The sequence below is a fragment of the Schistocerca nitens genome, chromosome 9, assembly GCF_023898315.1.
Source record: "Schistocerca nitens isolate TAMUIC-IGC-003100 chromosome 9, iqSchNite1.1, whole genome shotgun sequence".
In the NCBI taxonomy this organism is placed as follows: domain Eukaryota; kingdom Metazoa; phylum Arthropoda; class Insecta; order Orthoptera; family Acrididae; genus Schistocerca; species Schistocerca nitens.
The window spans coordinates 13,362,059-13,385,266 of NC_064622.1; the positions used below are offsets into that span (position 1 = coordinate 13,362,059).

Genomic DNA, 23,208 nt, shown 5'->3' on the forward strand with positions numbered 1-23,208 from the left:
ACCTATATCATTTATGTCGGTTTGCAGTAGCGTTTTGGAGCATATATTGTATTCAAACATTATGAATCACCTCGAAGGGAACGATCTATTGATACGTAATCAGCATGGTTTCAGGAAACATCGTTCTTGTGCAACGCAGCTAGCTCTTTATTCGCGCGAAGTAATGGCCGCTATCGACAGGGGATCTCAAGTTGATTCCGTATTTCTAGATTTCCGGAAAGCTTTTGACACCGTTCCTCACAAGCGACTTCTAATCAAGCTGCGGGCCTATGGGGTATTGTCGCAGTTGTGCGACTGGATTTGTGATTTCCTGTCAGGAAGGTAGCAGTTCGTAGTAATAGACGGCAAATCATCGAGTAAAACTGAAGTGATATCAGGTGTTCCCAAGGGAAGCGTCCTCGGACCTCTGCTGTTCCTGATCTATATAAATGACCTGGGTGACAATCTGAGCAGTTCTCTTAGGTTGTTCGCAGATGATGCTGTAATTTACCGTCTAGTAAGGTCATCCGAAGACCAGTATCAGTTGCAAAGCGATTTAGAAAAGATTGCTCTATGGTGGGGCAGGTGGCAGTTGACGCTAAATAACGAAAAGTGTGAGGTGATCCACATGAGTTCCAAAAGAAATCCGTTGGAATTCGATTACTCTATAAATAGTACAGTCCTCAAGGCTGTCAATTCGACTAAGTACCTGGGTGTTAAAATTACGAACAACTTCAGTTGGAAAGACCACATAGATAATATTGTGGGGAAGGCGAGCCAAAGGTTGCGTTTCACTGGCAGGACACTTAGAAGATGCAACAAGTCCACTAAAGAGACAGCTTACACTACACTCGTTCGTCCTCTGTTGGAATATTGCTGCGCGGTGTGGGATCCTTACCAGGTGGGATTGACGGAGGACATCGAAAGGGTGCAAAAAAGGGCAGCTCGTTTTCTATTATCACGTAATAGGGGAGAGAGTGTGGCAGATATGATACGCGAGTTGGGATGGAAGTCATTAAAGCAAAGATGTTTTTCGTCGCGGCGAGATCTATTTACGAAATATCAGTCACCAACTTTCTCTTCCGAATGCGAAAATATTTTGTTGAGCCTAACCTACATAGGTAGGAATGATCATCAAAATAAAATAAGAGAAATCAGAGCTCGAACAGAAAGGTTTAGGTGTTCGTTTTTCCCGCGCGCTGTTCGGGAGTGGAATGGTAGAGAGGTAGTATGATTGTGGTTCGATGAACCATCTGCCAAGCACTTAAATGTGAATTGCAGAGTAATCACGTAGATGTAGATGTAGAAGATCACCTTGCAAAGACTTATTTAAGGAATTGGGGATATTCACAGTACCGTCAGAACATACATATTCACTTATGAAATTTGTTATTAATAATCGATCGCAATTCTAAAACAATAGCGAACTGCATAGCTATAACACTGGAAGAAAGGACAATCTTCCTTTTCTGAGTTAAATCTGACTTTGGCACTGAAAGGGGTGAATCACGCTGCCACAAAAATCTTTAGGAATTTGCCGAATAGCATTAAAAGTCTGGCAGATAACCAACCAACATTTAAAAACAAATTAAAATAATTTATGAATGAAAATTGCTTCTATTCAATAGATGAATCTTTAGATATGAAGTAGTAGCACTGAAAAAAAAGTAATCAAAACTTGGGTTAAACTGACACGTTCCACATCATTACGAAATGTCATATTCATGATCTATGGAACAAATAGTAATATACGAGTACGTGGTACAGTAAGGAGGAGCGTTATTAATAATGAAATCTAAAAGACACATGTTTAATCTCTACTAGTGTACAGAGAATCATAATCGAACCTTTATTCTAATAAGCAGAGCAGATGAAGAAGTTCGGTGCGTTCTTGAGTGTTGCTCATAACTTTGGAACCATTACCAGGTAGGACTGATGGAAGAGAGAGAGAGAGAGAGAGAGAGAGAGAGAGAGAGAGAGATAGAGAGAGAGCGGCGCGTTTCGTCACGGGATGGTTTGGTCGACGAGAGAGAGTTATATAGGTGCTCAACAAACTGCATTGGCATGCGTGACAAGAGAGGTTTTGTAGAGAGAGTACTTTCCTGTTAGAGTCGAAGAACGTATTACTCCCACCTACATACGGCTCGCGAAATGACCAGATAGAGGAAATTTGGGAAACTGGAGCTGATACAGAGGTTTAGCGGCAATCATTATTCTTCCCACGCGCCATTCGCGAGTGGAACAGGGAAGAAGGAATCAGTTACCGATAGGAGAAGCACCCTTCACGAAATACTGTCAGGTGACTTGCGGAATATAGATGTAGACGCAAAGTGCGAGTCAGATAAGTCAGAACCTTAATATTTATGCAGTTAGTTTTAAGAGTAATAATGACTTCTCTGTGTTGTTGATTGTGATTGTTAGATCATTGCTCACAGCGTTGACGCTGGGAGACGCAGTCACACACACACACACACACACACACACACACAGAGAGAGACACACACACACACACAAGCACAAACAATCACGGCGGCGACTAGTTGCCGCTTCACGATGCTCACTTGAGAGTAGAGGTTCGCATTACTGGAAGCTCACTTCGTTGTAAAATCTTACAAGCATTGCGCAGAGTTCCCTTACGTCCTTATTTCAGGGAAAACAGCAGTTTGTGACACTATGAGACGTTTCCGTGGAGTGAGAGCATTACTCAAAGATTTCGAAACCATTAGCGTGTCGTGTTAACACCGGAATCGGTGAAGCGTGTCTGTTCAGTAGCCTCTGCTGCGGTCTCTCTGCAGACCACTCCGTCGGTTTTCTGAACGGCTCGCAGCAACTTACTCGACCTGCCTCGCAGCCACTAACCGTCTGAAGTTGCAGCCATATCCAGATCGAGTAGTTCAAGAACTGCGTCCTTTGGATTCAGAAAAACGGGTCTACTATTGCCGGTGGTTTAAGAGCATCACTGCTAACTACGTGAATAGTAAGCTGAACCGTACGCTTTTCGTTGCTGAAGCACGGTTCCAGTTAAGTTCATCTCCGAACAACCGGAACATTCGCATCTGGGCTGCCAATAATCCTCACACATTGCACGTTACGCTACGTCGCCCTCAAAATATTCGAGTTTTCTGCTCCATATCTAAGCAGCGAATTGCTGGACCAATATTTTTAATACAACTGTTATCTCAGTTATCTATCCTACGTGTCAACTCCAGTGAAACGAAGACGTCGCTTGGTGAGTTCTGCGATGATCGACTAATCTCTGAACATCTGCCGCCTCCGCGTTCGTTACTCACGACTTCCCTACATTTCTTTTTGTGGGACAATTTTAAGGAGAAGATGCACTGTACTAATCCGAGAACGCAGGATCATTTGAGGAATAACATGACTTGTCTTTTTTCCACCAGGAGCAGCCTGCTCCACGACGGCATAAATGAAATCCAAGATAGGACGAAGGGCGGCACCGGTCGTAAATTTTTAATCTGTTTATTGCAGATCGATTTCAGCTGCTGCTTAGCTATCTTCATTGCTACACGAACAAAACAACATAATCAAAATCGGGCATGAAAATACAAATTAAATCATGTCACTAATAGGTCAGTTTCTAAACCATAAATTTACGCTCCATTACATTTATGTTGCGATGAGTCGTAGTAAATGAACTCGCACATTGTGCCACATGACACTACCGTCAACAAACAGTTAAACTGAGCTTGCTGCTTTCATTCCCGTTCAGCTAATCTCGGTATGTGTTGTCAACAGTAACTAGCGCCCACTTCACTACTGTACTCTCGATTGTGTACTACATTTTTTTTCGGAAAGTATTTAAAAAATGAAATGTAATAGCCTTACATGAAATTGTGATGCCACCTTTAGATACTAAAATACGTTCAGTAATTATGTTTCACTTCCTTGAGATCGTAACACTGGTTCATACTCGACAACCACGTAAGTTGCATTTCATAACGTAAGCCAAGGTGGAAGAGATAATTATGCACTCAACGCGCGAGTCTATCCGTAACGTACAGCTAGTTTTTTTTTTTTTAATGTTGATACTGATTTTAGTTTTTATAGTAAAACAGACGTTATTAGTGGCTCACAGGAGTATGGCACTTCACATCTGAGGTCACCAGTACCCTACACTTAGAACTACTCAAACCTAGAATGAGATTTTCACCTGCAGCGGAGTGTGCGCTGACATGAAACTTCCTGGCAGATTAAAACTGTGTGCCGGACCGAGACTCGAACTCGGGACCTTTGCCTTTCGCGGGCAAGTGATCTACCAACTGAACTACCCAATCACGACTCACGCTTTACTTCTGCCAGTGAGTCGTGCTTGGGTAGCTCAGTTGGTAGAGCACTTGCCCGCGAAAGACAAAGGTCCCGAGTTCGAGTCTCGGTCCGGCACACAGTTTTAATCTGCCAGGAAGTTTCATATCAACGCACACTCCGCTGCAGAGTGAAAATCTCATTCTGGAAACATCCCCCAGGCTGTGGCTAAGCCATGTCTCCGCAATATCCTTTCTTTCAGGAGTGCTAGTTCTGCTAGGTTCGCAGGACAGCTTCTGTAAAGTTTGGAAGGTAGGAGACGAGGTACTGGCAGAAGTAAAGCTGTGAGGACGGGGCGTGAGTCGTGCTTGGGTAGCTCAGTTGGTAGAGCATTTGCCCGCGAAAGGCAAAGGTCCCGAGTTCGAGTCTCGGTCCGGCGCACAGTTTTAATCTGCCAGGAAGTTACTTAAACCTGACTTAACCTAAGAACATCACACACAGCCATGCCCCAGGCAGGATTCGAACATGCGACCGTAGCAGCAGCGTGGTTCCGGACTGAAGCGCCTAGAACCGCTCGGCCACAGCGGCCGGCTGATGTTATAAGTATTTCAATTTTCCCCATCTAAGTGTGGACACTTCCTTCTCTGTATAACATAATTACTGAACGCATTTTAGTATTTAACGATGACATTGTAATTTTATGTAAGGCTGTTACATTTTATTCTTCAAATATTTTTTTTAAAAATGTGGAACACAAACTACAGCGATAAAGCGGGCGCTAGCTACCATTGACTTCACTTTCCGTGGTTAGTTGCAGGGAAATGTAAGCAGCAATCGCAGTTTAAGTGTCTGTTGTCAATTAATGTCAAGTGGCACCATTACGACTGGTCATCATGAGTTTGGTATAACTGGTATGTGAGTTTATGCGTTACAAGCTGGTGTATTTGTGACCTGGTTTTAGTTTATATTTTGAGTATAATACGAGTAGTTGCTTATGGTTGATTATAGGTTCACAACGAAACTTTGTCCCGAAACCTGGCAGAAAATCAAAAGAAACTTTGATCGTATGTAAAGTATGCTAGCGGCAAGACACAATCAATGCCTTCTCTGCGCGATAGCAATGGAAAGAGCATCGATGACAGTGCTGTTAAAGCAGAAGTACTGAACATATCCTTCCGAAATTCCTTCACCAGAGAATTCGACAGCTGGTAATATGAGTAACTTAAAAGTATATATCCTCGGAGAAGTGATGCAACTTAGATCATGTTAAAAAGCAAGTCTTTCGGTCCAGATTTTATACCAGTTAGGGTCCTTACAAAGTGAGCTGATACAAGAGCTCCGTACTTAACAATCACAACCGCTCACTCAATGAAAGATCCTTACCCAAAAACTGGAAAGTTGCATAGCTCACACCAATATTCAAGAAAGGCAATATGAGAAATCCACTAAATTACAGACCCATATGATTAACGTCGATATGAAGCAAGATTTTGGAACAATATAATGTATTCGAACATTATGTATTATCTCGAAGGGAACGGTCTGTTGACACACATGATTTAGAAAACACAGTTCTTGCGTAACCCAACTAGCTCTTTACTCGCACGAACTGTTAAGTCCTATGGAAAAGGGATTTTACATTGATTCATTTCCCGATTTCCAGAAGGGTTTTTACACCGTACCACACAAGCGGTTTGTAGTGAAATTGTGTGCTTATGGAATATCGTCTCAGTTACGCGACTGCATCTGTGATTTCCTGTCAGAGAGGCCACAGTTCGTACTAATCGACGGAAAGTCATCGAGTAAAACAGAAGTGATTTCTGGCGTTCTCCAAGGTAGTGTTATAGGCCCTTTGCTGTTCCTTATCTATATAAACGATTTGGGAGACAATCTGAGCAGCCGTCTTAGGTTGATTGCAGATGACGCTCTCGTCTGTCAAATAATGTCATCAGCAGATCAAAACAAATTTGCAAAACGATTTAGAAAAGATATCTGAATGGTGCGTAAATTGGCAATCGACCCTAAATAACGAAAAGTGTAAGGTCACCCACGTGAGTGCTAAAAGGAATCTGTTAAACTTCGGTTACGCGATAAATCAGTCAAATGCAAAGGCCGTAAATTCAACTAAACACCTAGGAGTTACAATTGCGAACATCTTAAATTGGAAGGACAAAGAAAATGTTGTGGGGGAAGGCTAACCAAAGACTGCGTTTTATTGGCAGGACACTTAGAAAATCTAAAAGATCTACTAAAGAGTTTGCCTACACTAGACTTGTCCGTCCTCTTTTGGAGTACTGCAGCGCGGTGTGGGATCCTTACCAGATAGGACTGACGAGTACATCGAAAAAGTCCAAAGAAGAGCAGCATTTTTTGTATTATCGCGAAATAGGGGAGAGAGAGTCCCTGAAATGATACAGGATTTGGGATGGCTATCATTAAAACAGAGGCGTTTTTCGTTCTTCTCATGAAATTTCAATCACCAACTTTCTCATCCAAGTGCGAAAGTACACTCCTGGAAATTGAAATAAGAACACCGTCAATTCATTGTCTCAGGAAGGGGAAACTTTATTGACACATTCCTGGGGTCAGATACATCACATGATCACACTGACAGAACCACAGGCACATAGACACAGGCAACAGAGCATGCACAATGTCGGCACTAGTACAGTGTATATCCACCTTTCGCAGCAATGCAGGCTGCTATTCTCCCATGGAGACGATCGTAGAGATGCTGGATGTAGTCCTGTGGAACGGCTTGCCATGCCATTTCCACCTGGCGCCTCAGTTGGACCAGCGTTCGTGCTGGACGTGCAGACCGCGTGAGACGACGCTTCATCCAGTCCCAAACATGCTCAATGGGGGACAGATCCGGAGATCTTGCTGGCCAGGGTAGTTGACTTACACCTTCTAGAACACGTTGGGTGGCACGGGATACATGCGGACGTGCATTGTCCTGTTGGAACAGCAAGTTCCCTTGCCGGTCTAGGAATGGTAGAACGATGGGTTCGATGACGGTTTGGATGTACCGTGCACTATTCAGTGTCCCCTCGACGATCACCAGTGGTGTACGGCCAGTGTAGGAGATCGCTCCCCACACCATGATGCCGGGTGTTGGCCCTGTGTGCCTCGGTCGTATGCAGTCCTGATTGTGGCGCTCACCTGCACGGCGCCAAACACGCATACGACCATCATTGGCACGAAGGCAGAAGCGACTCTCATCGCTGAAGACGACACGTCTCCATTCGTCCCTCCATTCACGCCTGTCGCGACACCACTGGAGGCGGGCTGCACGATGTTGGGGCGTGAGCGGAAGACGGCCTAACGGTGTGCCGGACCGTAGCCCAGCTTCATGGAGACGATTGCGAATGGTCCTCGCCGATACCCCAGGAGCAACAGTGTCCCTAATTTGCTGGGAAGTGGCGGTGCGGTCCCCTACGGCACTGCGTAGGATCCTACGGTCTTGGCGTGCATCCGTGCGTCGCTGCGGTCCGGTCCCAGGTCGACGGGCACGTGCACCTTCCGCCGACCACTGGCGACAACATCGATGTACTGTGGAGACCTCACGCCCCACGTGTTGAGCAATTCGGCGGTACGTCCACCCGGCCTCCCGCATGCCCACTATACGCCCTCGCTCAAAGTCCGTCAACTGCACATACGGTTCACGTCCACGCTGTCGCGGCATGCTACCAGTGTTAAAGACTGCGATGGAGCTCCGTATGCCACGGCAAACTGGCTGACACTGACGGCGGCGGTGCACAAATGCTGCGCAGCTAGCGCCATTCGACGGCCAACACCGCGGTTCCTGGTGTGTCCGCTGTGCCGTGCGTGTGATCATTGCTTGTACAGCCCTCTCGCAGTGTCCGGAGCAAGTATGGTGGGTCTGACACACCGGTGTCAATGTGTTCTTTTTTCCATTTCCAGGAGTGTATTTTATTTACGCCGATCTACATGGGGGCAAACGATTACGATAATAAAATGAGGGAAATCAGAGCTCGTAGGGAAAGATACAGGTGTTTGTTTTCTGCGCACGCTGTTCGAGAGTGGAATAATAGAGAATTATTGTAAAGGTAGTATGATGAACCCTCTGCCAGGCACTTAAGTGTGATTTGGAGAGTATGGATGTAGACGTAGGTGTATATGTTGGGTGCCTGATTCTCATTGTGTACTCAGAATTACCGTTATTACTTGACGTGGCCAAACTGGAGACACGCGATCCGTAATTGCTTGCATCTAGTGGATTGTAATGTTATTGGATTGCTATCTTGGACAGTGAAGGATTATGGCTTCTGTAGCGGAAGTACAGTACGTTCAAACACGGGACGTCGAATCGATATGTGTCTACTGGGAAATGGAGGACAATTTCAGCATCTTTTATAAGGGAATATACAAGTATTAGATATTGACGAAGGATATGGTAAATAAGCGTTTGAGTAGTGACTTACTGAAGCACCCTGTAGAAGTGTGAACTAAGTAGTTCAGTCACACAAAACTGCACTGCCACACGCTCCGAGACTAATTTACTGTAAATTTGTGTGTAGTTGTTGTCGTTTAGAAGTAGTAGATCCTCAACGGTGCATTTCTGCAGGCTGTGATTGACACGTTTTGCTCGCTTCGACACCCCTGCACTTCTCAGACCTCATTGTCGAGTTGTTTTCCCTACCGTCTATAGTCTCGTTTCGTCGACTGTGATACGACATCGTTTCTGCTGTCTCCTGTCTACCTAGTTACTTTTAAATTCCTTCTTCGCCATTGCAGATGCCACAATTGATGGCCTATTTGGAGATGGGTTTTGGTGTAATACGCTCTTTTTGTTACCTTTCGCCTGGGCTACCTCGTTTACTGGAATCGGTTCTTCTAATAGGTGTGTTCTGTCTCGTTACTTGTGCATTCTCTTCGTTTCGCCAAGAGTGTCTGTTCGCAAGATCGTTTCAGAAGTTATCACGACATGGTGACATTTCGACCCACAGACAAAGCTTTGCGTCCCACGTTACGATAAACATAGAGAAAAAATATCCACCTCCAGTAGATGTGACACTAATTCCGAGTAATGTCCGCAATTCGACGATGATGAGACACCACGAACTCCTTCGAATGCGCCACATCCAGCGCAAGGCACTCGTCGATGACCAGATCTCGTAGCCGCACCAGATTTAAGGGATGTTGATAGCTCTTCCAAACAGTAACAGACATTTTCTATGGGCTTAAGAACAGGTGATTAAGTGGGCCACTGGAGTTGCTGTAGAGTGCCGTAGTGTTTGTCAAACCCGAACCGTGCGCGTGCTCGCTGCGATTGCACCTGTTGTCAGCTCGGAAGAGGGGAATAATAACTGCATGTTTATCGAGTTGATCTAGGAGAGAGGACAACGCTTGGTCAGCAAGAATATGTAAATAAACACCGTGGTTCAACGTGAATGAGTGCGCCCAGGTCGTGGTACGGAAAACACCGCAGAACAGCACAGAACCACCCCTGGCTTGAAATGCACTCTCTCGTCTAAAGTGTCCGGAACCCCTGAGTAATATGGCATTGAGCACAAGATTTTACGAGAAGTTGGCCCGCCAGTATAAAAGGAGACCAGGAGTGTCTGTAGAGGAGCAGCGACAGCAGAATGGGTCGGCCAGGAGAAATCAGTGACTTCCACCGTGGACTGGTCATTAGACGGCACCTGAGTAACAAATCCATCAGACTCGTTACAACCCTTGTGAAGCTGCCCAACTCGACCATTAGTGTGACTGTGAAACAGCAACGCGAATGAACGACCGTAGTTGAACCGAGACCAGGCACGTCTCGCGGACCGATTGACAAGGACCCCTGGGAATGGCACAAGGTGGTCGAAAAAATAGCGCGAAATCAACTCGTGAGTTCCAAAGTGGTACCAGATGTTCCAGCGAGCGCAGGGAGTTTAAAAGAACGCAGCAGGAAGGCTTGTTTTCCTTTTTCTACTATCGAATTGCAGCCGCCATCACAATTACATTTTCGTCTCCCTCAAGTATCAGAATAATTTATTCTACCTCTTCATACATTTCTTCAGTCTCTTCATCATTTGCAGAGCTGGTTGGCATTTCATCTTATACTACTGTGGTGAGTGTGGATTCAGTGTCTGTCTTGGCTATGAATATGCATTCACTATGCTGTTCATTCCTATTTCTTATTCATTATTAAACCAACTCCTGCGTTACCCTATTTGATGCAATTATAACCGTGCATTCACCTGACCAGTGATGATTAATGAATTAATGTCCTGTGCATGGGGGCTTAATTAAAAAAATAATGCAAATAATTTTAATTTTCGCTTTAGTATCTGTATGTACGATTACGCAAGTCTCGTAAACGGTTGGCCCTGACTAGTATTATTACGCTATCTGACTGCAAAGAACAACAACAAAGAATGAAATGGAAATTTTCATTAACACAATTAATTAATTAAGTCCCCAGCAACTATAAAACCTACGAAACCAAAGCACAAGTGTAACTGTTCTGTGTGTGGAAGTATGACTCAACGTACGCATCTGGCACGGTTCTTCTTCAACAACACAAGAAATTTTAAATATCATTTATACTGAATTAATTAAAGAAAACAGAAATACCATAATTACTCAAGAAAACCAGAATTACACTCTAATACAAGAACACAAGGCAGATGCTTTGCTGACTGAACCTGTAATGACGCATTATTCAGGACATTGAAATAATGAGAAAGAAAAGAAAGGTAGTTTGTTACCTTAATTTATATTGATGAAAAGCACTCTAGACATTACAATCTCTCCACACCGACTCGCTACTATCACATCTCAACAAGAACTTTTCAGTATCACATCTCAGCAAGCACTGCCTACTAGCTCATCTCAACAAACACTCCTCACTACGACATCTCAGCACTGACTACCACGAGCTCTCCCCAAGCACTGCCCACTACGAGTTCTCAATAATCACTGCCAGTGGAGGCGGCGGAACAATACTCTCTAGCGCGATCTCTGGCACTGTGGCTCAGTGTAGCCACCTTTCATATGCCCTTCCTCCACAGGCTAGAATTTGATGGTATTTTTGCCAGCATTGGTGGTGAAAATACCACCAAATTCGTCAAAAAAATACAGACAAAAATAAAAGATAATATTAATACGTAAATATCACATACTAGATAAAATTTTGGCTTTGCACTGACCTTTCAATAACCTAATATATAAAATACAGTAAGCAATACAAATTCTTTCATACATTTGACTTTACATAATAGTTTACACAAGTATTATGTGGTTAAACAGTTCAATCAATAGCGTCAGCAATGACGAATATGTGCAGGTAAGAGTCTCATAACTTTTCACAAACAGTAATACACAAAAAATCAGTTTATACAAATATTCACATAAACGCTTTCCATAGCCCAAGAAACAAGTAGTTCACAGTTCCAGCAGTAGCACCCAGCAATGGTCAACAGGTGCAAATACCAACAAGTGACATTTTTTCAGTAGAAACAGTCCATCAGTGGCACCCAGTAATGTTGAATAGGTGCAGACACCAACAAGTAACACCATTTCAGTATAAGCAGTTCCATTAGTGGCACCAGCAATGTTGAGCAGGTGCAGACATCAACAAGTAACACCATTTCAGTAGAAGCAGTCCATCAGTGGCACCCAGCAATGTTGAGCAGGTGCAGACATCAACAAGTAACACCATTTCAGTATAAGCAGTTCCATTAGTGGCACCAGCAATGTTGAGCAGGTGCAGACATCAACAAGTAACACCATTTCAGTAGAAGCAGTCCATCAGTGGCACCCAGCAATGTTGAGCAGGTGCAGACATCAACAAGTAACACAATTTCAGTATAAGCAGTTCCATTAGTGGCACCAGCAATGTTGAGCAGGTGCACACAGCAACAGGTGACATTTTTTCAGTAGAAGCAGTCCATCAGTGGCACCCAGCATTGTTGAATAGGTGCAGACACCAACAAGTAACACCATTTCGGTAGAAGCAGTCCATCAGTGGCACCCAGCAATGTTGAGCAGGTGTAGACACCAACAGGTGACATCTTTTCAGTAGAAGCAGTCCATCAGTGGCACCCAGCAATGTTGAGCAGGTGCAGACACCAACAGGTGACATCTTTTCAGTAGAAGCAGTCCATCCGTGGCACCCAGCAATGTTGAGCAGGTGCAGACATCAACAAGTAACACCATTTCGGTAGAAGCAGTCCATCAGTGGCACCCAGTAATGTTGACCAGGTGCTGACCGCAGTCCATAAACTTCACTATCACTAATCACACTGTTCATCATCAGAAATTAATCATGTCCAGGTGGCATCCACCATGTTGAAAAGTGCAGCACCATCACTAATCAGACAGTTCAGGCATGAACAATAGTTTGAATACACATACAATGCTTTTACACTAAACATACAAATCATAACAAGCACACAAATGATATCAGATAATTGTCCTATTAACTATTACAATACACAAATACCAGTAAACCTATAATATTTATGGGTGTCAGTGCAAGCCACAATAAACAAGTAAAATAATATTTAGGAGATAGGTTGGGATCACTTCTCTGGGATTATAAAAGGAAAACACACAAAACACACTCACTCATCTTTCATCCACATTAGTGCTACTGTGTAATTGAATAGTGTTAACTGTGTAAATGCAATTCTGTCAAAATTTTATGTTCATCATGTGTATCAAGTAGTAGTGGCAGCAATGTATAACAGTCAATAATAGTTAGTCAACGTCATAGTCATCACGTCAAGACCAATGTTTGCCAAGCCAGATCAAAATGTACGGTTGCTGAACAACTGTCAGTGACCCAAGATATGCAATTGCTTCCTCTCTCCAAAAAAAAAGTATATACTGCTTAGTGATTTAACAAAGTGTGTGTGTAGACAATCTTCCTTCTACTTGAGTGTTCTAGTCTGCCATCTTCATCCTCCTTGTTCCATATGGACCAACAAAAAAATATGCTCCTCACTTACTTTACCTCTTATCCACCAAAACTCCAATAAACATCAGCATTACATAATCTCAATACTTCAATAACACCTCATTTACCTTACCTCTTGTCCACGAAACTCCAATAATCATCAACTTCACATAATCTCAATACCTCAATAATACGTCGATACATATAAACCTCAGCACCAATATCATTTCACTTCCATAACAACTCTTTCCTCTAGTCAGTCTCCTCGAACAAGTACAGACAAAATCCTAGTGCAACTTCAATTCATCATCCCATACAATCCGAAGACACAGTGTCCACACACAACCTCTGTGTAATCCATCTGACCCAAATTTTCTACTCATTATAAATTATAAGATACATTTTGGTTCCTTGTCCATCATTAAATAAAAGAAATGCATACATGACCTCTAACAGACTTTAGTTCGAATAACTCTCAGTAATTAAGTACGATTACGAAGTGTTAATGATGGTGATATTTCAGTGTGTACACCACTTCAAAAATTATGGCAAACAGAAGCAAACATGTGGAGTATTTCTCGTGTCAAGTGTCACTTCCTATTTCAATTGCTCACGAAGAATGCAGTGTAACAACTGTCAATGGTCTAAACCTAGTGTTGGTATGTCATGTCGTTAGCTTCCTTCCTATTAGCATAAATTTATACAGCTTCCATGAAACCTCCAGCTCATGTGACTTCTATGCAGTATCTTGTACCAATGTCGTTCGTAGAATTATAGCAGTTCATTTTCTTATCTTAAAAATATAAGGCACTGAGCGTAAGCAAAACATGCAATAACGAGTAAATATACCAGTAGCGAACAGAATGTCAACAAGTGGATGCACTATAATCCCTACAACGAGGCTCTGCCAAGTAAACAATCTATAATTAATACCACAGTGTAACCTAAACTCTATGTTCGTACACAGTATATCAGCATTGCTATATTCTAAATTGAAGAGTAGTTATGACAACAAACAGTAATGTGTAAATATGCAATCCATACGCAAAGCAGCAAGTATATATCTTACATAATAAACAAGTCATTAGCATCATATCAGCATAAGCAAATAAATGTTCATATGTAATCTTAATAAGTAAACATGAAGGCGCAAGCAGATAAATCACAAAGTATAACTTACATACGTAACCATATCAGCACAATTAATCAGGTGACAATTATAATTTAAATAAATAAGCACAGCAGGCACATAATAGAAAAATGTGACATCAGTGAAAAAGCAGTGCAGCCAAGCGATGCGTAATATATACAAATAACAAGCCTGTTCATTAATGAATCATCGTCAAAATCAGTTAATGTGCGTAAGCACGTCGCTTCACAAGTAAATTCATAGAACACGAAATTTAGCACAAAGTATGAGTCACGTAATCGCAAGCAGCAAATTACGTCTAAAGTACGTACCTAAGTGGAAATATGTTACCTGAAAAATAAACTCAATTAATCGTTACCTTTTTTGTTTATTACTTTCTTCTTCGAAATGACATTCTTCCTGAAATTTACTCAATAGCAAGTCGTCTTAACGTCGGACACGCACAGAATTTACCTGAAGTTCTTAAATATTTTATAGAACCATATCCTGAAAAATACTGAACGTTAATAACATAATTTATAAAGTCACCATAGCTTCATACAGAATTTAGTCGGAGAAATTAGACTGTGTATTTGTTTACGGCTGTCAGTGCATTCACACTGAGCGCTCGATCAGCTGTTGGCGCGTGACGTAGGGAGTAATTGTTTGCGGTCAACGACTGCCTTGTGCGGCGCGCAGACTGACTGTTGCTTTGAGTATGTGCCGCCGCCGGAACACGGCGCGGTATCCTTGCATTCTCCGTGTGTTTACGTACAACTGTTGGTTTCTCAGAAGTATGTCATTCCACAAAAATTTTAACGTTAGATATGTGATGTATTCCTTAGAGCGCCGAGATTTAAGAGTTTCTACTTCAATAGTGTTATCATGAATAATTTTGCGAACTCTATATGGACCGTTATAAAGCAGAAAAAATTTGCGACATAAGCCTTTTCCTTTGTGAGACAAACGATGAGACTTAATTAATACCTTCTGACCAACTGACAAAGTTTTTAAACGACCAGGACGCTTCGATGATTTTTCTCTTCTAGCAGCCGCAGATGCAATATTTCGTAGAGCCAGGTTGACAACTTCAGAATGCCGCAGTTTCCGTGAAGGCGGAAAAGGAACAATTTCAGAAATGCGATTAGTCGGTGTTTTGTTTTTTGATATCAATAGAGGCGGTAAAGAAGTTGAGTCATTAGGAAGTTCATTCAGAATGTTTTGAAAAATATGAAGATACTGATCCCACGTTCTGTGATTCTGATGACAATAAAGACGGCACAATTTATTGATTTCCTTCATCCATCTTTCTGAAGCGTTAGATTGAGGGTGAAAAAGGGAAATATAAATTGGTTTAATCTTACGACGCCGTAGAGTACGAAGCCAAATTTTAGAGCGAAACTGTGATCCATTATCTGATATAACCTTATCAACATGACCCACTTCTTTAAGAAAATGTTTGATGAAAGCATTAGATACTGAACGAGCTGTTGCTTTGCGTAAAGGTGTAAAACACACATATTTTGATGTTAATTCCACTGCTAATAAAATGTACGCAAAACCATTAGTAGAACGAACCACTGGACCGAACAAATCGACTGCAGCCATGTCCTTTAATTTCGCTGGAATGATAGGAAACAACGGTGCTCTGTGAGAAACAGTTGGCGGCTTAGCCTGTTGACATAATTTGCATTTGGCAAGAACAGAACGAATACGTTTTTCCATATTATTGAAGTAGCAATTTTCCCGTAATTTATGAAAACATTTTCAGGGACCAAAGTGTGCATAACTGAAATGCGTATACCAAATCAGCTTATTAACCCACTCATCAGGAATACAAACTAACCAAACAGAGTTGTCGACCGATTTTCGTTTGAAAAGAATATCATTGCGAACTAAATAATACTGTCTGATCGCTACGCTTTCCTTTCTCCTCCACTTCTCCTTAATGTCCTTCCAGATTGGATTTTTATTTTGCTCCTTAGCGATGTCCTGGAGCGAAGATGAAATAAAGTTCTCAAACGCAACACCTTGAATGTACATCAAACAATAATGGTTTTCTTTGCAATCCTCTTCAGCACTTTGTTTCAAACCCATAGGTGCACGTGATAAAGCATCAGCAACAATATTTGAAGATCCCTGTATGTAAACAATACTAAAATCAAATTCCTGTAGATACAGCGCCCATCGTGACAATCTTCCATGAGTTAATTTTGTCGACATAAGAAATTCCAAAGCTCGATGATCAGTGTAAACCTTAGTATGTCTACCAAACAAAAATGTGCGAAATTTTGTGAAAGCCCAAACAACAGCCAAAGCTTCAAGTTCCGTAATCGAATAATTCTTTTCCGATTTAGAGAGAACACGACTTCCAAATGCAATAGTCTTCTGTACTACAACGCCGTTTTCATCTATCTCTTGAAATAAATGTGCACCTAGGCCTTTGTATGATGAGTCCGTCGCCAAACAAAAATCTTTAGATAAATCCGGGTGTGAAAGAAGTGGAGCAGCAACTAAAGCATCACGAAGTTGTTCAAATTCTGACTGAGCTTCCTCATCCCAACACCAGTTAGATTTCTTTCCAGATAGTTCACATAAACGAGGTGTGGCCAAATTGTCCAATCTAACAAAGCGTCTAAGAAAATTACAGACACCAAGGAAACTACGAACATCACGTTTTGTGGTAGGAACAGCATAATTACGAATAGCGTCTAGTTTCTCTGGATCAGGGAGAATACCTTCTGTAGAAATAATGTGACCGAGAAATTTCACCTGTGAACGACCAAATTCAGATTTTTCTAAGTTCATTGTAATGCCAACTCTTGCAAAAATACGTAATAATGAATCTAAAATTTTGTTGTGCTCACTCCAAGAATGTTTAGCAATAAGAATGTCGTCAACATATGAAGTAATATTGTCACGAAGATAAACAGGTAAAATTTCCTTTAAACTACGAATGAATGCTGCAGAAGACACAGTAAGTCCAAACGGTAATTTCCGAAACTGGTAACAGTTACCAAAGGCTAAAAAGGCAGTATATTTTCTACAATCAGGGTGGAGTTCTATTTGCCAAAAACTTGCGCGCATATCAATCGTGGATAAAACTTTAATTCCATGGAAATGTTGAAGAAGTTCATCTAAATTTTGTGGACGGTCAGTTTCAGGAATAATAATATTATTTATCTGTCTGGGATCCAGAACCAAACGAATTGATCCATCCTTTTTAAGAACAACGTGTAATGGGCTGGTATAAGGGCTGACTGCTGGCTCAATAATGCCCTGATCTAACATGTATTGAAGTTCATTCTTAACCTTGTCTCTGTAAGCCAAAGGAATAGCGTACATTTTCCCGCGAAATGGTGTGTGTTCTTTTACTTTAAATAAATATTGTAAGCCTTGTATAGTTCCTGTGTGATGACTAAACACTGTAGCATGTGAAGTCAAAATATGGTGCAGCTCTTCTCTTGCAACGTCATCTGGCACTTCAGCTTTTTTAACCTTTTCATTAATTAATTCTTCGCTACTAATTATATCCTCCATCGCGTCTCTGTATCTATTGTCATTGTCATGAATAAACACACTGTCGTCATAATGCTCAACGAAAACATCAGAAGTAAGAAACCTTAAACATTTTGTATCTGATTCAGATCTTGCTAAACACTCGAAAAATTTCAGACATTTCGGCATTCCGGCAACAGTCAAATTCACACTTCCTTCTTTAAAGTTCAAAATTGCCTTATGTGTGTTAAGAAACTCCATACCTAATATAATCTGTGTACTGAGTAATGGAACAATAATAAAATTAGCAGACAATTCGTATCCTTGACAAATGAAATTTAGGTTGGTCTGTTGTTTAACTTCCACACTTTTTCCAGAAATCGCTCCTCGAATTGTAGTTTTAGAAATAGGTAACACAGGACAGGCAATAGTTCTTTCACATATACGAAAAACTGATTCACTAATGACGTTCAATGGGCTCCCAGAATCTAAAACTGCAGTGAACTTATTCTTACCCACACATACTTCAATAACAGGATGTAAAAATGCGTCTACATTATTTTCCTTTTCGCCTAGCAAAATGTCTCTCATATCTTCCAGGCGTACGTAGTGTAAAGTTGTAGTGTCATTACTTTCTGAACCGTCTATATTGCTGCCAGAAGCCGAAGCTGCTAGTCATTGTCGATTGTTTGCGTCACGTCTTTGATTATTCCCGACATTTCGCGGATCAATTTCTACTATTTCCACTTGTCTCTCTGAATTTCTGTCACGCGGAGGATGCCAATTAGGTCCTACCTGTCTGTTAGATGCAAATTCTTGGTTGTGTCTGTTATTAAAATTTCTGTTTTCCTGTCTGTCTGCATAACTACTTCTTGTATAATTTCGACTGTCGCTTCTGAAATTACTGTTAGACCTACTACCCTGGTCATTTCTGTAGTAAGAATTTCTATTATTGTATGAATAATTTCTGTCTTGATGATACCGATTACTGTTTCCGTATGATTGATCATTCCGGTAAGGATTACCGTTATTATAATTGTCTGTGTAATTTCTGTTAGAACGTCTGTTATTGTCATAAGGCTGGTATCTATTGTCCTGTCTGTTACGTCTGTCATTCTCAAAATTACCCATATAACGCCCGTTCCGATCACTATCCCTTTTCTCTGAAAATCTATCGTAATTACTGTTACTGAAAAAGTTACAGGAAGTCCCGTCGTCGTTGTCATACTCAAGTTCTTGTAACAAAGTCTTAAAAGTCTCAATGTCGTCTTTACATCTTCCAGCTAAAGCAATTTGTCTTATGGATTGTGGCAGCTTAGTTAAACAAATGCGAATTAATTCAGTCGGGCTATAAGGGTTGGACAGGAGCTGATTCATTCGAATCATGTCTTCAAAGTATTCTGCCGGCGTGCGGAACTCAGACTGTTTAAAATTACGCTGCATAATCAGACTATGTTTGACTCTGTCTTGTGTGTTTTCGGACCCATATGCCGATAGAAATGCATGATAAAAATCATTCAGATTATTACAATCTCTAATGAGTGCGCGCATCCGCGTCGCCGGTTCATTTTCTAAATATCCACACATAAATTACAGTTTGTGACTTAGTGGCCAATTTGGTGGGAGTGCATACATAAATTGATCTAACCATGCACATGGATGTATGTCGTCCTTAGAATTGCGGAAGATCTTAAATTTCCGAACAGTCAAAAAGTGTTTATAGTCAAAGTTTTCGCCTCGTGGCGACAAAGACCTACCGCGTCTGTCCCAGTCCCAATGTTGATTATTGTCAAGTTCGCGCGCCTGGCGCTCCCTTGTTGCATCCCGTAAATGAAACAAATTATTTTCTTCAAACCCCTCCGCTAACTGTGATTCCAAATTTCTTTTGCTGTCCTTTCCTACGATTTCGCCTTCAATTTGTTTGACTTGCTTTCGTAACGCCTCAAATTCCCTTTTAACGCGTTCATTAAATTTTCCCTGATTTTCAACATGTTTATTTATGCTCTGGTACTCTTCTGTTTCTGCAAATGGAAATAGAGCTGTATCATCTGAATCTCTGTCCCCATTTAAACTAAGACTTGTCAATTTATCTGAAATCTCCTCAACTCTTTCCGATAAGTCACCTATTTTTTCTTTCTGTTTACTTACGTCTTCCGTACGTGTCGCGACTCGGTTTCAGTATTGACACATTTGGTAGTTAACTGTTCATATTGTTGTGTTAGATTATTTATTCTGTCATTTGGTACGGATTCCTCGATTCTCTCAAATATTTCTTCCTTATCATGTGCACGTTATAAATTTAACTCTGAAAATTTTTGTACTATCACGCGATCTCTTTCCTCCTGTTCTCTATCCTGTTCCCTTTGTCTAATCTCTACTGCAATTAATCTATTATTGTGAGCATTCAAAATCGGTTGTACTTCTTCTCTGATTTCTTTCTTTAATTCATCTTTCATGTTTTTGAAACATGTCCCTATTCGTGAGTCTAACCGTGTTTCCATTGTTCCCATCTGTGTTTTTAATTCAGATCCAAACCGTGTTTCCATTGTTCCCATATCAGTTTTTAATTCAGATCGTAAAGTTCCCATCTCTGTTTTAATTGTTCCCATTTGTGATCCCAGTGATTCCATTGTTCCCCTCTGTGTTTTTAATTCAGACCCAAACCGTGTTTCCATTTTTAATATAGCACTCATCAACTGCTCCATAGTAACTGATTCGAAACTCCTTTCGCCCCTAACATTTCCCGCAAAACCAGTTTCCTTCGTCATAGCTGTAAAGCTATCTGTGTTCGATACTATTTCAGACTGTTCTATCGTTAATCTCGTATTCTGTGAATTTCCTGATTGAGAAAAATTTTGAAATGGTTCCGGACTATTTTCCCGACTTATTAAATTGTTTTCCACTCCATTATTCATCATACTGTTGTCCTGTGTTGGCGAGTTCGCCATGTCAACAATTTCGTCATTCTCATTGTCCATCATTTTTGCCTTTTTCATCGACCGCGTAATCATTTACAAAACATACAAAACTCGTCACTATATGAAATTACACACAATGACACTTTATCTCCAACAATACCATTCACACGAAATGTTTCCCTCAAACACGATTAATCGAACAATTGAAATAATTGCACTAATTGTCAAACCCGTAGACAAGACAACAGAAATCAAATTTTGCAAAAAAAAGAAAAATACCATTAGAAGAATGACAATTACCAAATCTACACATGCAAAATAGACTACAATTGCTAAACTACAAATTACTACAACAATACTACTGTCTACTATTTTTACAATCAGAAGAATTCCAAGGGACGATCCTGGCAGGGTCGCCACGTGCATGGGGGCTTAATTAAAAAAATAATGCAAATAATTTTAATTTTCGCTTTAGTATCTGTATGTACGATTACGCAAGTCTCGTAAACGGTTGGCCCTGACTAGTATTATTACGCTATCTGACTGCAAAGAACAACAACAAAGAATGAAATGGAAATTTTCATTAACACAATTAATTAATTAAGTCCCCAGCAACTATAAAACCTACGAAACCAAAGCACAAGTGTAACTGTTCTGTGTGTGGAAGTATGACTCAACGTACGCATCTGGCACGGTTCTTCTTCAACAACACAAGAAATTTTAAATATCATTTATACTGAATTAATTAAAGAAAACAGAAATACCATAATTACTCAAGAAAACCAGAATTACACTCTAATACAAGAACACAAGGCAGATGCTTTGCCGACTGAACCTGTAATGACGCATTATTCAGGACATTGAAATAATGAGAAAGAAAAGAAAGGTAGTTTGTTACCTTAATTTATATTGATGAAAAGCACTCTAGACATTACAATCTCTCCACACCGACTCGCTACTATCACATCTCAACAAGAACTTTTCAGTATCACATCTCAGCAAGCACTGCCTACTAGCTCATCTCAACAAACACTCCTCACTACGACATCTCAGCACTGACTACCACGAGCTCTCCCCAAGCACTGCCCACTACGAGTTCTCAATAATCACTGCCAGTGGAGGTGGTGGAACAATACTCTCTAGCGCGATCTCTGGCGCTGTGGCTCAGTGTAGCCACCTTTCACCTGGACAACATATGCAAGGTGCACAACAGCAATGCTAATTAAGTATTCGAACTATACTTTTAATTGTTTGTTTACTCATCATTTGCTTTCACTATAGCCGGCCGAAGTGGCCGTGCGGTTAAAGGCGCTGCAGTCTGGAACCGCAAGACCGCTACGGTCGCAGGTTCGAATCCTGCCTCGGGCATGGATGTTTGTGATGTCCTTAGGTTAGTTAGGTTTAACTAGTTCTAAGTTCTAGGGGACTAATAACCTCAGCAGTTGAGTCCCATAGTGCTCAGAGCCATTTTTTTGCTTTCACTATAAATACCGGTGCCAACTACCTGTTTAGTGTACATCTGATAAATATGAAAGGCAGTAGGGATATCAGCAAGCGTAGCATCTTATTCGATTCAGAAGTAGAATAATCGAATGTAAGAGCCATAAACGAATGCGCCTGTATCTACACGGAATATACATCGGTAACTACAAAAATGCTCTTGTTTATACAGGGTGTTAGAAAAAGGTACGGCCAAACTTTCAGGAAACATTCCTCACACACAAAGAAAGAAAAAAAGTTATGTGGACATGTGTCCGGAAACGCTTACTTTCCATGTTAGAGCTCATTTTATTACTTCTCTTCAAATCACATTAATCATGGAATGGAAACACACAGTAACAGAACGTACCAGCGTGACTTCAAACACTTTGTTAGAGGAAATGTTCAATATGTCCTCCGTTAGCGAGGATACATGCATCCACCCTCCGTCGCATGGAATCCCTGATGCGCTGATGCAGTCCTGGTGAATGGCGTATTGTATCACAGCCGTCCACAATACGAGCACGAAGAGTCTCTACATTTGGTACCGGGGTTGCGTAGACAAGAGATTTCAAATGCCCCCATAAATGAAAGTCAAGAGGGTTGAGGTCAGGAGAGCGTGGAGGCCATGGAATTGGTCCGCCTCTACCAACCCATCGGTCACCGAATCTGTTGTTGAGAAGCGTACGAACACTTCGACTGAAATGTGCAGGAGCTCCATCGTGCATGAACCACATGTTGTGTCGTACTTGTAAAGGCAGATGTTCTAGCAGCACAGGTAGAGTATCCCGTATGAAATCATGGCGGTGAATCGAGGAAGTACAGTACATACTGACGAAACTAAATTAAGCTCTAACATGGAAATTAAGCGTTTCCGGACACATGTCCACATAACGTCTTTTCTTTATTTGTGTGTGAGGAATGTTTCCTGAAAGTTTGGCCGTACCTTTTTGTAACACCCTGTATTATAGTGAAGTCCCAAAAATAATGCAGTAGCTCGGACATGGCAAATAAAACGCATAACACAA

The 23,208-nt window shown here is 41.3% G+C and overlaps 1 non-coding gene and 1 pseudogene across 1 annotated transcript; one reads left to right on the top strand and one right to left on the bottom strand.

Annotated features, from left to right (window-relative positions):
* LOC126203502 (uncharacterized) overlaps positions 1–23,208 on the bottom strand; it is a 71,325-nt pseudogene that overhangs the window by 2,547 nt on the left and 45,570 nt on the right.
* Positions 4,609–4,683, top strand: Trnas-cga (transfer RNA serine (anticodon CGA)). The gene has a single exon. It is a non-coding gene; the product is annotated as a tRNA-Ser (tRNA).